The sequence below is a fragment of the Apus apus genome, chromosome 7 (genome assembly GCF_020740795.1).
Source record: "Apus apus isolate bApuApu2 chromosome 7, bApuApu2.pri.cur, whole genome shotgun sequence".
In the NCBI taxonomy this organism is placed as follows: domain Eukaryota; kingdom Metazoa; phylum Chordata; class Aves; order Apodiformes; family Apodidae; genus Apus; species Apus apus.
Genome location: NC_067288.1, coordinates 12,679,206 through 12,696,793, shown reverse-complemented (window position 1 = coordinate 12,696,793; position 17,588 = coordinate 12,679,206). Strand labels below are relative to the sequence as shown.

General features: G+C 43.3%; 1 long non-coding RNA gene across 3 annotated transcripts in view; it reads right to left on the bottom strand.

Moving 5' to 3' along the window:
- Positions 1-11,814, bottom strand: part of LOC127386878 (uncharacterized) — a 32,753-nt gene extending 20,939 nt beyond the window's left edge. The window contains exons 1-3 of one of the 3 annotated variants that reach the window (XR_007889998.1): positions 11,651-11,814; positions 10,326-10,526; positions 3,150-3,258 (exon numbers count right to left, since the gene is read on the bottom strand). This is a non-coding gene — a long non-coding RNA (uncharacterized LOC127386878). Of the gene's footprint in view, positions 1-3,149; positions 3,259-5,020; positions 5,083-10,325; positions 10,723-11,650 lie in introns of those variants that run through there. The other 2 variants (XR_007889999.1, XR_007890000.1) reach the window with 2 other exon arrangements.
- Positions 11,815-17,588: the final 5,774 nt, after the last annotated feature.

Sequence of the window (17,588 nt, the reverse complement as noted above, 5' to 3'; positions counted from 1 at the left end):
CACAAAAACAAATGGCACAGCAGATCAGTATAAAGGGTGAATCAGCACCTCCCATCCCTCCCTGTCCTATTGTGCTGGTCAGTCCTCATCCTGAACCTTTAATAAAAGCCTGCTTCCAAACAGCAAGGTGGAGAATAAGTGACTAGCATCTGATAACCTTTGTAGTCTGTTGTAGCCTAATCTCCATGAACATCAAAATGGTGACATTTTTTCCTTTTCAAGTACCAATTTGGCACACCCTTACCCACCACTTTAGTCTTCTCCTTTCCCAGGGGAAGATTTTAGTGCCATCCAGGAAAACTTGGTCTACTATAACAGATGCCAGGTAACCAACTGCCTCTAACTTCCAAGTTGCCAGAAGAAGTTGCAAAGATCACTAAACTCTCAGAGTGACAGGTGATTGATATGCTGAACAATTAGTATCAAATATACAGTAAATGGTGCATAATATCATTGGTGAAAAATGTTCTATTTAGGCAGAATGTAGATTGATGTCAGAAAATGCTCTTTAGTGTGTGGCATAATCAAGTCAACTGCTTGATGGATGTACTATATAGTCTATTTACATAGCTTGGCTTCAATACACTTACATGATATTTGCATCAGAAACATATCTATAGTCAACCAATGGGAAAGAATACATGATTTTACCAACATGCTTATACATTAATAATATTACTTGGCAATCTGATGTTTCAAGACCCAGGGTGAATTACTTATTAAAAACCCATATACAGCTATCTGTCTTTATCTTTCTTTCTGTGTGAGCCATAATGGCCCTGATTGTTTTCAAAATTACATTTGGCCAGGATATGACTGTTACATGAAACCTCTTAAACCAATATCATTTCCCTCACTGATAAAATACATTATTCTGCTGGGTGCATTGAACCAAACCATTAACGAAGGAAGCTTAACCTAACCTTTGTGCTTCTGACCAGCTGTTAGAGCAAACTAACATTTCAGAAATTGTTTAAAGAGTGGAATTGACATGATTATGAATATTTATATAAAGTTCACTCATTTCGTGGAGCTTCTCCTATCACCCTCACTTTTAATGGTTTGAATTTTGTAGGAGACATAGTTACTTGTGAAGATACAAGGAAACGTACTCCATTTAACACTGTTTAGAAACGCAGGTCTATGAGAAATCAGCTAGATAAGGTCAAATTAAGCAAGGTCAGTCTTAAAACTGGAATTCAGGATGCATAAGAAAAATCAAATACATGGATTCAGTAAAAATTTGAAAAAAGAGATGCAATGGAAGTAATGAAAAAAACCTCAAGTCAAATACTTAACAATAATTGTGACGTTATTTTAATAAATTGTCTCAAGCCATGCCTAGCTCTAAGATGAGGCAAAGCTCCCCAGACCTCCAGGCCAAGATGAAAGAGCTTGTATGATAGGAAGCAAGTGATGTAATGTCAGTGAGAAACACTGCTCTCACAAGGAGGTAATGGAGCCATTTTCCAAAGGTAATAATCAACTAGATCCCAGTGCTCCTTCCTCACTCCTCAGGTTGCCATCATGACTCTGCTTCACAACAGAGTCAGGAGGCTGACCATCATTTTCATTCTCAACAGGATGAGCCACAAAGTAAAAAGACAAGACTTACCTGTAAGCATCAATAATGCATAGCTTCTGCATATAAGTTTTTATCTTTAGGTGTCCAGTGGTTTTACAGAGCAGGTCATGGCCTGTAAGACCTTGGGTAGTGGCTTGTTCATGACATATACGAGTGGCAGAGCTACAAGTGGACCATCTCAGGATCACTAAGTGTAAGAAGGCAGAACTGGGGATCTAGAAGAAATGCTGTGCAATTCATTGTATATGCAAACTGGCAGGCACTGTGCAGTAGCTCACTGAGCAGCAGTCTCACCACATGCATCTCAGCCCGCCAGTCTGAGCACCATTTCAGAAGGCTGCCACTCTTCATTTTTTTCTTCACTTCTTTCTTCTATTGATCTACTCATTTGTCATTTCTGAAAACACTAAAGTACCGAGTATATTCCTGATGCAGGGAGATGTGAAGCGAAGCGATGCACTGCTAGTTGTAGGAAACAAAAGGTATGTAGCAGCTTCTGTGCTTGCCAGGACAGAACTAGTTTTAGTCTATACAGCTGCAATTTTATCAGTGTAGATAACCAGTATACAGCAAGTAAAGCACTGTCATTTTGCCTTATTTCTTTACTCCCTGCATGGGATATTGCTGTAGCAGGATGGCTCTGCAAGCATGGTGGGAGGAAAAGTCAGGGAAATGAGCTAAAGGACAGCAGTGTCATACAAATACACGGCGTTAACCTGGCTGCAGATGCTCAGTCAATCAATGGTAAAAGAAAGGATCATCACCTGACATCACCTCTCCAGCAGGAGAGATCCCTGCTCCTAAGGAAGATTTCTTAATTGATACAGCTGCCTGTCTGTTTGGTGGAAAGAGGAAGGGGAGAGTGGTCTTCACAGAGCTGCAGGAGTCCCTCCCTTCCCTTGTATCACCCTACAGGGAAAACAACATAGCTGGGGCAAGGGTACATGGCCACGCCCATGAGCCTGGCCATCATTCCCGCATGGCTGCATGCAGGGATGGACATGCTCAGGGTCAGGGAGGTGGCAGGGAGGAAGAAGCAGGCACTAAGGTGAGCAGGGAGTCTCCGCACAGCCAGGGCACAGTGAGCATCTGCGTGGCAGGCTGGAAACCAGAGACCCTCCCCACGTCACATTTCCTCCTGTGTTCTGAGGAATTCACTCTCTTACACTGCAACAAAGCAGCACCTGATCCCCTCTCTGATCTCTTTTCCCGTCTGGAAATAATGTTCCCCACCCCTAATCTGCCTAACGGCTCCAGCTGAAATGGAGCGATGCTCTTAGTGCTCTAGTTAGTGCTGTCAAGCAGTCCGAAATGGAAGCTGGCAGTTGTCCTTCCAAATTACTATTGCTACGTGTAGCCCAGAAGCAGTAAGCTAAAAAATCTTTTTTGTATTTGAACTCCTTCCAATTTCATTCAGCAGGATACTGGCAGGCCACTTTCTGTGTTAATTATTTCTGTCCTGATTGCCTGGCCACACAGAACACTGGATCGACAGTATCACACTTCAACATTTGTTAATGCTTCCCACACAACATAGAAAGAAATTGAAATAAAGAAATCTCACCTAGAGACCAATCTCTGAAAGCCAGGCAAGTGGGGAGAGGCTGCGAGTGGAGTCAGAAGAGCCATGTGTCTCCCAGATCTGCATCAGTCCTTCCATAATTTCAGAAATCCTTAAGAGAAGAAGAATGACACAGTATATTACTCATTGGAAAATGCTTAATGGGTCTGATCCTGAAAAGAATTACATTGGCTTAAATCTGGAATGGCTCCAACAAAGTCAGAGATTAATCAAGAAGAACTTTTAATGCTTGATTAGGAAAGACGGTCTCTGCAGTGCTGGCAGGTACAAATGAGAGGACCTAGGCATAAAATTACCTCATTGCTCCCACAAATCAGTGAGCTAAATGGCTACATCTTGACATTTGCACTAGCAGTAAATTATATTCAGGCACAAAAATCTGGGAACAATAAAATGTGGGTGCAAAACTGAGACTAAAAGCCAGAGGGTATCTGAATCCAGTTAACACAAATATTACCTTCTAATGCTCTCCACAGCATCATGCTTTTGGAAGAGCACAAGTGAATGCAAAGGACAGTGTTGTCCCAAAAATACCACCTTGAGAAACTCCTGAATAGAATTTGCACCATGACTTTCCCATCTTTGGCTTCTCATGCAGTTATGGACAATGGTGATAATTCCAGCAAGGGAAAAGGAAACTGGGAACTTTTCAGTCATGGGACCTGTCTATGCGAAGAGGAGTGTCTTTCTTTTTATAGCACGCAGAAGCCCAGGTTCTCACTGTACGTGGAGACCAAGGCCAGTCTGAGAAAAAAATTCACACAATACCACAGTGCTGACATTTTTTACAGACTACACTATTGGCTGCTGAGATAGATGTCACCTGAGATAAGTGTATTTCTCGGGCAAGCCAGGATCGTCTGTCCAAAATTGAGCACAATTATGTAGGGTCTGAGGCACATACCCTGAAAAAAAGCAAGCACCTATAAAAGGAAACTGAACACCCTGTGCACACTCTGAATTCATGTAGTAATGAAACTACTTCAAAAAGTAGATGCTGATCAACAGCCTTCTGAATAAGCAAACAAATAAACAAACAAACAAAAAAAACAACAAAAGCAAACTGGATCCTAGAACAGACAAAATCACTGACATTCCCAATAAATTTTAAAAACTACAGGTCAGGATCACCCGCCTTCCTCTGAAGCATGAGCTCCTTATTTTGACAATATATGGAATTAAGTGGTGGTGAAAAAATCATTAACAAGTTTTTTAAAGCCTCAACATCATTATTTTGCAGTTAAATGGGACATCTTTTAAGAACACAACTCAGAGTCTTGAAAGAGACCTGTACACATATAAGAAGTCACAAATACTTTGTCGCTGAAGCCTGAAGACTCTCCTTTGAAAAATCTAGTGGAAGCATATTGCTTTGCTGCTGCATAAGGACTGCTGACATCCCCCCCACACTTACTGAATGGCCACTCCAGAAGTTAATTGGGGAAAAATAAAGGATAGCATGGCAAAGTGCCAGGAGCACTGCAGAATAGGGCTTCTTTACCCCTGATGCTTACATTATCAATGCTGCCCTTTGAGACAGCATTGCTGAAGGAGTTTTGTGACACAAAACCAGAAACTTTCCTCTTAGAGCCCCTGCTCCTCACACAGGAATTCAGTTGATAAGTAATCACGACTGTGTATGGTTGCCAGTAAGGAAGCAAGGAAGCCATTGCTGCCCCACACAGCCCCTTTCCTGCAGCCCCATCTCCTACACAGCACATGGTCAGTCCCTGCATCCCCTCTACTCCAATCTCCAATGGTCCCAGCAGAGTAGTTGAACCAACGTGTGTCTAACTAATACTGAGAAGCAGGGCAAGGCAGTAGTAGCACTTACGGCACCAGCAGAGGTTTACCTGTGTCCAGCCACGGGCATCCCTGGCACACTGACATGTCACCCAGCTTCCCAGCATGCAACACCTCCCTGCAACGAACAGGTAGAGTGTGCAAGTAAGTGCTGGTGTGTCTGTGAGACAGAGATAAACTCATTAAAGGTTGTGCAATGCCAGTTTTGGTTTAGAATTTTGTGGACACTGAGGTTAGAATTTCATCTCTTTTCCCTTCATGGATTTAACTAAATCTCACCCAGGATTTTGAAACATGCCAGGATTAGAGAACAATCTCTTTAAACATGAGCTTATTTCCTACACTGAAATTTCTCCAGCTGGGATCAGCAATAACAGCAACAGTTGTAAGGTCTCCATCTTCATGGAGGCCCAAACTGGGTCTGGGCAGCCTGGGCTTCGACTGACTTTAGCTGAGCTCTTGGTGCTCGTTGTGGTGAAAGCCAGTACTTAACTCACCTAAGCCTTCGATTTATCAGTACAAACGATCTGAGGAGAAATACCATCAGTTAATTAGGGTGTAAGCTCCATTCCCTAGGAAACCTTTTTTATCTCAATGCTTAGGAGTTTGGATGTAGCACAGTTTCATTACTATAACCTAACAAATAGGGAATATGAGTGAAAAGTGGGTCCTTGTGAAACATTTGTGGGCACAAACTTAAAAACACCCTTAAAAAATGTAGCCAGGATGATACACTGTTTATTCACTTATTATAGGAGACATGCCATGCCTCATCCATCAGGTGAAATGAAACCATAACATTGAATATCACTCATGGAAAACAAAACCAGTTGTATCTTCACAGCCACAAAGCACCGGTTGGAAGGTGCAGGTTACCCTGGTGCTCCATGTGTGCCTGGTAGCAACTGGCCTTTTGTTCTCTCTGACTTCCAGATGCATGGTGTCCCTGTTCCATCAAACTTCCCTGCAAGTACCAGCTAATTGGCATAGGAGGATTAATTGACGTGACTTAGTGTGTCCAACAGACCCTGCTGCACCCAGAGCAGTGCCCAACCAGGTGGGAACTCGTCCCTCAAACATGACACCTTCCAGATCTTGGCCATACCTGGAAGTACAGCCCACCCCACCTTTAGAAGAAGGAGACAATGGATTTGGCTGGGTGCAGACCCCACGGAACTTGGCACTGATGCTCTCCTGACTGCTAGCTTCTTGCAGAAGAGAGGAGAAGACTCAGGAGGTCTCACCCCACCCCACCCCAAAAAACAAGTCTCTCAGCACTAAAGCTTTTCTGTCCACTATCTTGCATCCTTATACTACCTCCTCTGGGTCTCAGGCAGAAAAAGCTTTGACATGACAGCTCCACACAGGTGGTCTGCATTTCAGCCTGGGAGAACAGGAGTGGGTAGTGCAGTACGTACAGAGCCACTGAAGTCTGGTTCAAACGTACTTCAAAGCTTGTGGAAGCCAACAGGGGTCTTATGTATTGCTACTGTTATTCACATCAATCTGGAGCACTTTGTCCAAGTCCACACAGTGGGATGTCTACAGAGTTATAAATAGACCCCAACTCTCAGGACTGCCTCTCCCTTGCTCTAAGTCCTTCTTACCCTTCCCTGGCTATACCTGACACTCTCAAATACTGTGTCTTACTTTTTCCTCTGATGACAATTCACCTTTATTCTTTCTAAGGAAAAAGAAAATATTAATAATTTTGCTTGGACACTGGCTCACATTTTTGTCACTCTTTCTCCCAAGAGCACATTGGGAAGTGGACTGTCAGACAAGCAGCTGGAGGAAAGAATCTTGCCAGAATAAGGCACTGCATCTCTGAAATCTCATGGAAATTAATTCATAGGTCTTTACCAACTTCTTTCTGCTAGATATTGATACCCTTTTCCAGAAGTAGGTATTTGTTGTCACCATAGGTTCATTGCATGAATGAACCTTCATGTTGTCTGTAGATCAGCTCCACACACAGCCAAACCAGGTGTATCTGTTGAATGGGCTAGGACACATCCCATGGCTGGAAGCCTCAGAATCCATAGCAATGCTCCTGTTGTTTTCCACGAGACCAGGACAAAGCCCTGTGTTCATTATACTTAGAGCTATGCATTAAGTCTAACAGCAGAAACAAAGAAAAAATTATAGTGCAGCTAGTTTTACCCAAATTGTTGTAGGCTTTTACGGAATCATAAAGATCAGTAAAATGGTCTTTGTGTAATATTCCACAACTCCAAACATAATAAAACTAAAATCAATGAACATTCTTTAAAATGAGTGCATACACCCACACAGTTCAAATTTCATTGTGTTTAGACATGCAGTAGATGTTCTGATACATCAGCTTTGATTTTCCCTTCCCCTCCTCCCAGATATTCTTTTTATCAGGTTGCCTGTACAAAATGCATTGAACACAGTAGGGGGGAGGGGAAAGCAGTGTTTGGTTTTAAGCATTCATTAAACATCTGTAGGAGTTAATACAAAGGAAAAGTCTTTGAATAAATCTAAAAATTAGGAAAATGTACTTCTGATCTTGACTTCATCCTCATGCATCGATGAACACATTTTAATTTTGTTCGTCTTTATTGTGTTTAAACTAAACATTGAAAACAACAACCCTCATCCAACTGTTACATATCATTTCTAATGACAGGGTAGCTTTTGTTCTAAATGCACATGTAAAAAGAGTTTCACTTTAGTATTCCAGTTCTCAGCTCTTCAAGTAAAAATAGTGCTTTACAAGTGATCTCTACTGATAATGACATACAGTTACATTAGAATTCCAACTTGATTCTCTACCTTTCATAATCTACATATATCTTTTGTTTTGTTTCAGATTCTTTTCCGTGCAGGTTATATAGATTTGGCTGCAGTAGATTTTTTCCCCCAAAGAATATTTAAAAATACTTATCTGCATAGCATAAAGTTGGAAGAACTGCTTGTTGCAGTCTGTTCAACAAAAACAAGTCCCTTTTCTGTTTGTAGATTATTCATGGGAAGGCAGCCAATTCCTACAAATGCTTTCATTATTAGAAATTATTCTGTGAAATTCATAATTTAGGGCCACAAGGGACTATTAGTTCATCTAGTTAGACCTCTTGTACTGTATACATTACTATAGGCATAGTTGTACAGTATAGATTACTACATAGCAAGACACTAAACTCAAAGACAGCCCCTCCAAATGCAGAGACCAATGTGTGGGTAAGATGGCAGACTCCTTGTGCTCCTTTCTCTGCTGATTAGCTTTCTATTGCCTGGATCTCACCCTGAAAGGCTCTAGGCCTTCAGCAGGACATGAGGAAACAAAGAGCCCACCAAGATCTAGGCAGAAATGTGTGCATTCAAAAAATACTTTCCCAGACCATGAAGGTGCCTGACCTAAACCTTGAAGCACAAGGATTAATTAGATACAATCTTAATCCAAGAAGTGGAAACGTGAAGATAATGTTGACAGTAATGCAACCCCACCACAGCCCATGACAGGACTCACCAAGACTCTCCATCCAGGCTGGTTCCCACAGCCTCCCTCAGTCTGCTTTAGCAAATGGCTTCCTGGTGAGTTATCACCCACATAGAAGGTAGTTTATTCAGTATATTGCCTGCCATAGGGCTTCCTGGGAAAGCCTTTCCTCCTCACTGCTACCAGTGACAAGGACAAATCTCAAATACTGCTCATTTCCTAATTATGGACCCTCTAACTTGGACAGATTACAATTGGCCTTGGCTGTTTGGTCCCTGCTTCTTGCAGGCTTTGGTATTTTCTTTCTTAGTGGGCTGACAGGGGATTCTAGGTCAGGCCTGGGAGAGCTCAAAAGCCTGCCCACCCCTACTTAAGAAACACTGTTTTTTCATGACAAACAGTTAAATTTCACATTGTCTGTGAAAATCAAGAGATATGAAAATAGTATAATCTTGCACAGCTCTCCTCTCAGAAGTGGCAAGCAGAGAGCAGCTCCCCATAGCCCCCACCGTGATGCATTTCCATAAGAAATAGGAATCTAGGCCTTACCAACTATCAGAGCTCTTTACATCATAGGTAAAACTAATCTGTATTCCAATATGAAGAAAGTCTCTGGAAGGACAAAACATGCATGTTGATGACAGAGATAAAAAATCGTATGTCTGCTCATTGGGAAAAAAAAATTCCAAGAATATTTAACGTGTGAAAATAGGACTCCGGTTATGCTGTTGAGAATAATGAAATCTAGGGTGCTAAGTACTGTATGTGTTGCTGTACAAGTTAAGCTGCCTGAGGAAGCTTTAATTTCTCTAGCCAATTTTGCTTAAATTTTCTTTAATTTACACACCAAAGTATTTGTCACCCGTGGAGGGGGAGGAAGGGCAGAGCTGGATGGGACAAGCCACAGAGCTCTTCCCTCTGCAGCCAGAGATCCTGGGTTGAGCTGCGGACTGCCAGCAGGGCTTGCCAGGATGCCCCAAAACCAAAGTAGGAGCCCAGCATGGTGCTCACCAGCTCCTCTGAGACCTGTTGGGAGCTGTCCCATCTATGGCGTGGTGGATTTTAATCACAGGCTCAGCTATTCCTCTCCTGAAAGAGAAATGCAGTCACAGCTGCACAGAAGGGAGAGGGGATGTGCCCCTCACAGACTAGGAGATAACCTCAGGAGCCCTGGGCTAGTACTGACACAAACCCAGATACCACAAATCACAAAAAATACCATTTGTTCCCAGTGTTTGGAGCAAAGAGCATGGCCAGAGAGGCAGTGGGGAAGGAGGGCAGAGGAAGCACAAGGGTGGAGCAGAGCTGACAAGCTAGCACCAACCCTCACTTAGGCTGTAGGATGTGCTGCTCCAGAGGTTAATCTGGCTGCATAACCTGTAATGGGCAGACCAAAATTGCTATAGCTATTGTATTGAAGATCCAGAAAAGAAATACCTAGAATATTCTTAAATTGTTAATCTAGGAATTATTATTATTATCTTTTTTGAGACACTTTTGTTTAGCCTAAATGTGTCACCTTCTATCAGCACACAAATTGGCTGCTCCAAGATGTTCAGTCATTTCTCAGCAGAGCAGACATTATGTTCCTTTCTCTGGGCAAACAAGATGCACTTCAATAGTAAAATTTTCAATAGTCTCAAAATGTAAGTAGCTTGCCATGCAAGATCATGCTATTAACATGCCGGAACATTTCACTTCTCTTTTTCTTTATTCCATAGCTACGTTTCTTGTCAAGAACAGGCTGAAATTAACTTGTCAAAATTATTAAATTTGAGAGGGAAACATAATCCAAAACTGGATAGACACAAACAAGTGACAGCAGCAGGAGTATGCATTTTGCAGGACTACACCAGGCACATCTGCATTTTATTTGTGAAATATGTACTTACCTCTGCAGATGACTGTGGATCTTGCTGAGTTTAAAGCAGAAGCCTGCTTGTAGAGTCAGGTTCTCTCCAGCCTCTGCCACAGGTGACCGACCAGGGCTTGAGGAAAGGATCTTCAGTCAGTTTCTTTCCAGCCTCTGCCACAGGTGACCGACCAGGGCTTGAGGAAAGGATCTTCAGTCACCTCTGGTCTCCTCTCCATGACTGCAGCAGGAAATTATTTCAGATTTTCAAAATATTCACTGTTTCTGATTTACTACGCTGAGCTGTCACTGGCTGGGCTTGGCTCAGTACACAGATTAAAGTGAAATAACTATGGGAGAAACTGGTACATGCTGTGGGAGAGTCCACAGACGCACCCCGGGCAGCACAGGCTGGTGATGGCATCCTTGCAGGGTGCTCTCTGCTGGGATTAGAGGCCGTCTGACAAAGGAAGGCAGAGAGATCAGTAAGTGTTCTTAACTTTACAACAAATCCAGGCATGTTGCTGCCACACTGCCATGCATAGGCAAGGTGCAGAAGGTGGCTCTAAGTGCCCCATTTTACACTCCACCACCACAAGCAACACTGAAGAGCTCTGCTTCCTCCCTACCTGCAAGGGGGGCTTTCATTCCCAGCAAGCAAGGGACAGCTTCCCAAAGCATGGTCACATTAACAGAGATCTCACCCATCAGCAGCCAAGCCTGAAAGCACCTGGTGCCCTTTTAGCCAGCTCTCCATGTTTAACAACCATAATACAACAATTGGCACAGTAACTGAAAAGTCCTCTCTTTCTTCCTCCCTCCTGTGCTCAGTTTTCCCCATGCAGGCTGCAATCTGCAGGAGTTTTGAACAGATTGCAGGCAGCAGCTCCTGTCCATCCCTCCTGTCCTGGCAGGAGGGCAAAACAGGGGCAGCAAGGGCAAAAGCTGCTCTCTGCCTGTGCCTTCACAGCCCCTACCCTGACCCCTCCTGCCACAAGGGAATCTCCTCCCCGAGGGGGAGTCAGACCTCAGCCCCCCCATGGTAACATCCCAAGTTATTAACAGTGCCAGCCCCTGGCCACTGTCACACGGAGGAAGGTGGCAGCAGGACAGGAGCCTAAAAAGGTGCAAAACCAGGCAAGGGGACCTTCCTGGGGGCATCTGTTCCCCTCTGATTCTGTGCCAAGGAATTTACTGCATTCATCCACCTCTGAGGACAAAATGTCTGTATCTGTATCCTTCATCTTCAAGCCCCGCACTTTGCCCAAAAACTCTATTTGGATTTGTCTTTACTTAGCATACTGAGTTAGGCACAAACCAGAGGGAAAAATCAGGTTCACCATTGGCACAGTTTGGCTCTCATACCTTCTTAATGTTTTTTGCGGTTGTATCTGAATTGCCGCAGAGATGGATTTCTTCCACATTCTCCATTTTCCAAACAAAAACTTGGAGTAAAATGGATTGTGCATGTTTTTCTCCATTTCATTGCAAGATCCTCTCTTCTTTCTTGCTGCCATCAGCAACAAGAAAACATCTTCAGAACTCTGATGGAAAGATAAGACACATGAGATAGTATATTATTCTCAATGAAGTTTCTGGAGCAGCCAGTTTTGAGCTCATCTACTGCTCTCTCTCTCTAGTTTGAATCAGAATCCAATTTGTCCAAAATTTCAACCGTGATGAACCTTCCCAAAACAGAAGCAGCAAGCTGCTTCCCACCATCACATACTTGGCCTGTATCCCGTCTATCCATATGCAGCAGATGTAAATATAATTTACTGGCATAAGCAGCTTTCTGCACATGGCATCTTTCTAAGTCTGCTTTAGTATCCATGTGAAGAAATAAATTATTTTATTGATGCACTCAGAGGCCCCAATAACACTTCATAATGACCTATAAATAGAGGTCTCTCTCTCTCTTAACATGCACTGATCAATAACTCACATAATTACGTCTCGTATCATTTTGCTGAATTGTTAACAATTCAAACCAAAGCTATAATGATTTCTTATAGATAACATAAGTCTCCCAGGAGCCACATTTTGCTGGTTTCCATATACTGTAGACCTGCCCATATACAGATTTAGTATAGGCACCAGTTGCATCTGTTAATTTAGTACATGGCCTCTTCCAGCTGTGCCCAGTCATTGCAAGTAAAGCATGCAAAGTCTTCTGCCACATTAAGGCATATTTTGGAGAACAGATTGGAGAAAATACAGACTTTTTTTTTTTTTTTTTTTCCCTGTAGAAATAAAATGGTTAGTGAGGTGGTGCTTTAATCAGGGAGAAGACGACTATAAAGTCAGAATGAAATATTCTCAGTGGAGACAACCTGTCTGGTGGCAATGGGAAATCCTGCATGTCAGCACATTCATTCTTGGCTTTATCCTTGCTCACTGGATGTGACTCAAAGGAAATGCTGGGCTTCAGTTTCTTCATCAGCAAAATGGGGATAATATTTCCACTTATGCAAGTCACTTTAAGTGGAAAGCACTGCATTCATGCTAGATAGCTTTATTTGCCAGTACACTACAGTTTTTCACCTTCTGCCTGGAACATTTCATAAAAATCCCTCCGCATATGGAACAGAACGAGTACTGCAGACTGCAGAAAATGTGATTTTTAGAGAGCTGACAGTGCCACTTACATTTGTGCATTTTCATGTTTCAAATGAAGTCAGGTTTGGCAACAAAATTCACGATCATCTGGCGGCTTTTATGAAATGAGCTGCCCATACTGCTCCAGTCCTGTGATAACCCCCCTCTGCAGCAGCCCTGGCTCCTGCCCAGGTTGGGGCAGCACCCGCGCGGCCCCAGCTGCTGCTTGGGCAGCAGGACACGGCTGGCAGGTGCCAAGCAAAGCCCTGAGCCTCACACACAAGTTTTGGAGTAGAGACAGATCATTTAGCACTTTAAATTCCCCTCAGCAAGTCCATGCGGCAGCGCTGGTTGTCACTCCACCACTTGCCCGTAGTGGATGGAGAAGGATGCTCTAACACCTTGCTGCTTCGCTTCACAGAAATGGTGAGGCCTGAGGCTTCTGTCCTTCCTGTGGGGCCCTGCCATGCCCCAGCACACCGTCACCGCTCCACCAACCACCAGGGACAATTTGCTGTACCCGGCACAGAGCTGCACAACTGAGGGTGTGCACAGCCCTGCCTAGAAACCCACCGTCCCAGTCTGGTTTTCAGTACTGGGCTCTGTGAACGTCAGAAGACTGATCTATGCTCAAATAGCTCAACTTTCTGCTTTCCCTCCTATATGAGCTCAAAACGAGACAAATACCATACCCTGCATAGCTATCAAAGAAAGAAGAATTATATTTTAATTACTGTATTTATCTGAGAAAACACAATTATTAGTTTTTCTGATGAAAATAAATGTAATAAGGGCTAACTGACTTTTGGTAGTAGAGCCATTAAATTCTCTACCTAAATATGGTCTAGATATCTGGGGTGCAATTAGGACAACTGCACTGAGTGTTTCTTGGGATAAGTGTACGGATGCACTCTAACCTGAATCTAATTCTGCTCAAAGGCCAAGGCAAAGCAGCACTATTTGTGTTTTAATGATTTACTAGAAATGGGCAACATTATATCTCTAATGCCTTTTGGTCAACAAGCATGTCAGGACTTGCAGTGCCTACTACTCAAGACCTAATTGCTTTTAGCAGCTCTTTCACAGAAAATACATCATCATCACAAGGGCAGTGCACATGTGTGAAGAAATCAGACCCAAAGCAAAGTGGTGGCTACAGGAGATAGGACACATGCTACGAGCGAGAGCTTTTGTGTCTAACTGCAAAATGCAGGCTTCAATACTAGGCCTCCCCTTGTAAAAACAGAGCTGAACAAATAATTCAAAATGAATAATTTATTTGATTAATTTTGTATCTCCTTGCTCAGGGAATATATATAAACCAATCACACCACTTTGAATTTATTTGTTATTCAAATATATTCAGTGACTTTCTTTTCACTATATTTTTTTACTCTATGGATTACTCAGAATATTTAAAATTAAATATACACAGTTTTCCTATGACTGGCCAGACGTGCCACATGATACTACTTTTCTCCTGTAAGCAAGAGAGTATGCCAGCACTTTGGAGTAATCCGTATGCATGCAAAATTGAAAATTCAGTTTTGACAAATATTTGCATGTGCATCTTTAGAATTCACTTGCTGCCAAGAAAACTGTCAGTAAAACCCAGCACCTCTTAAATTTTTAAAATGTGAGAACTAAAACATGCATTTTAGCATTTGCATGTAATTATTTTTTTTTTCCAGTTTCATCTGAAAGTTATAGAACACTGCATTCTTCCTGAAAGGATGCAGCATTACCTACCAGGACTGAGTTACAGTTTTGAGCCACTCACCTTACAATCACTTAGCTCTGCCAATGGCTGGTTGTCCCAAAAGCACGTAGTTTTCTAAATGGGCAAATACCACACGCATTGCATGCAAAGCTTTTAAAGGTCAGGGTATCATGGATGATATGTGCATGATTCCTGCATTTAATAATCCCTCAGTTGTCATATGATTCTTATTTTATTGTTAGGAAAAAGCAGATTTGAGAACAACTTAATGAAAGTGTAAATGATGCTAGCATCACATGGATAATGAATCAACTTTTTGATTCATTAAAAGCTCCTGTTAAAGACGTCCTCATTTATCTGCTCTGTTGTCTTGTGCAGTGCTTCTTTTTGAGTGCCTCCCCTTTAAGTTGAGAATTCCCAGGAACCTCTTACAGTACCTCAGACCTCAACTCTGTGCACGTGCAAACACTTGCAAGCACACCTACATGTTTGAGATAGTAGTTGCCCAGTTCTGGTGTAACAGATACAAGGGGCTGAATGTACTTGAGTTTTTGCCCCCAAACTACTATCTGCAGGATTTATGTGCTAATATATCCCTTGGTTTATCCTTAAAGTAGACTCTAGTGGAGTCCCTCAGGGGTCGGTACTGGGACCAGTACTATTCAATATATTCATCAATGACTTGGATGAGGCAACAGAGTGTGCCCTCAGCAAGTTTGCTGATGACACTAAACTGGGAGTGGCTGACACACCAGAAAGCTGGGCTGCCATTCAGTGAGACCTAGACAGGCAGGGGAGAAATTTATTGAAATGCAACCAAGACAATTATGGAGTCTTGCATCTGGGAAAGAACCACCCCACCTACCAGTATCGGTTGGGGACCAACCTGAACCAAAACCTAGGCCAGACAGTGGGGGATTATCTGCTGGTAAAGACAAGCAAGTGGACAGCCAGTTACCTCTTGTGGATCAGCAAGGACCAAAGTGCAACTATAAAACTACCATGGGTAACAGGGTATTAACTCATTGAGTAAACAGCTGGTGCTTCAGTCACCAAACAGAATGATTTAAATTACTTAATTTACACATCACAGCAAGCTTTCCATACTGCAGATCAATACATTTGCATAGGTTCTTGAAATAATCAGCAACATGCTATTTTTAAAATAGGTACAAAATTCCTTAATGAAAGCCTGAATCCCATCATAAGCTCAGTTTTTAGTTCACCTGCTAGTTATGTTTACGATGAAGTATGAATGCATTAAGGCCTGGAGCTAAGCAGCAGGTTCACAGCTCATTTCTGCAGACAGTAGGACATCCATAGACTGCAGATTCTCACAGGCCCAGATATGAAGCCATCTCCTGCCAGCCCATGGTGTCCCAGTGCAGGCAGAGCTTGCTGTACACTTACCCCAGGAGCCCAGGAGGAAACTGCAGCTGAGATGCTTCCTCTGTACACCCCTGCCCAGGGGACAAGCATGCAGAGGGAGGGACAGATGGATGGAGCTCAACTTCCAGTAGGAATCAGCTTTATCCAGGATCAGCACACTCCTTCCCACATCTTTTCTTGTTCTGGCTGGGATCAGAAGTAGAAGCTCTGAAAAGCCACCAGGCAGTGGAGGTGTACGCAGCTCCCAAGAAAGCCCATTCACACCAAGGTACCAAAGCTATATTGCTGGCTGAAGGCTAAAAACATTTCATGTAGGCATCTTGCTCATCATCTTGCACAATCTCTTCTGCTCCACCCTCATTTTGGTGCCCCCACAAAGATGACTGATGCCTTCAGGGCTTGAAGAGTGGGCACAAGTGCAGAAAACTTGCAGCTTTACTGGATTATGGAAAGACACTGCACTGGTAGGACAGGAGGGCTGGAACAGGGCTGTCCCCAGACACACTGTGGCAGCAGGGCCACTTCCAGCCACAGGACTGCAGGCACAGCTCCAGGTCTGACAGCTGGAATGCAGTGCTCAGCCCTGTCCTGCTGTGCTCAGCTCTAAAACACAAAAGAATCCAGATTTTAAAGACTGAGAAGGAATACTTCTGTACTTGTAGCTGTGCAATGACTAGGGGCTTTGAAGTTAATTTTTAAGCAGATATTTTTTCTCCTCTGCTAAAAAAAAAAATAATAAAAAAAAAAAGAAGTTTTTAAACAGAAACAAAATGTGGGCATAGGATGGAAGAAACACAGGCACTTGTAGCAGAAGCACGAGAAGTGCAGGCAGGGGCCCTGCAGCTTTAACTGCTGGAGCAGGGTTGGCCTGATGCTCTTGGCTGTGCAGGGCCAGGGGAGGGCAGGGATTTCCCCGGGCTTGGGATGAACCAGCCTCAAGTACTCAGCAAAATTTGAACTGCTTGGCTTGTTCTCTCCTGCATTCCCCAGTGTGTTCCATGACACTGTGGGTTGCCACCAGGCATCTCAGGGAATACTAGCATCCCCTTATTCGGGTGTAATGGACAATCTCTTCTGAATAGAGAGGACATCCTTTCTGCCCTAGCAAAGCTCCAGATAAGGAGCTGAGGAGCTGGAGCAGCTTCAGATTATCGTCTCTCCTCTCCCTGTTGCCATGTGCAGGCTTGTTATCAGCCTCAAGTATGGCAGAAAATGTCCCTCACTGAGCACTAGTGCAGCAGCCCTTGCTCCATCTGCTGGGATGGGGCCACCACAGCTCTACTTAGCCCCATGCCTCACCTGACTTGCCAAAGCACAGGCTGGGGGGTGGAAGAGCATGGAGGCACCTCTGAAGAACAGCTCAAGCCTTCATCCTACTTTCTGTCCTTCATACACGACCCCATGTAGAACCTGACAGGCTCCTACCTCAGGCCACTGTTGCCATCCAGAAATGACGCAGAAAATTAGCGGATACAGAAGAGGCTCGTATTAGGGTCACGTTTCCTAGCAAGGTACTAAACTGCTGTCTCTCATTTCTTTGCTTTTCTCAATACTTACTCTGCTTCTTATTTGATTGGGGTTTTTTAATATTTATTA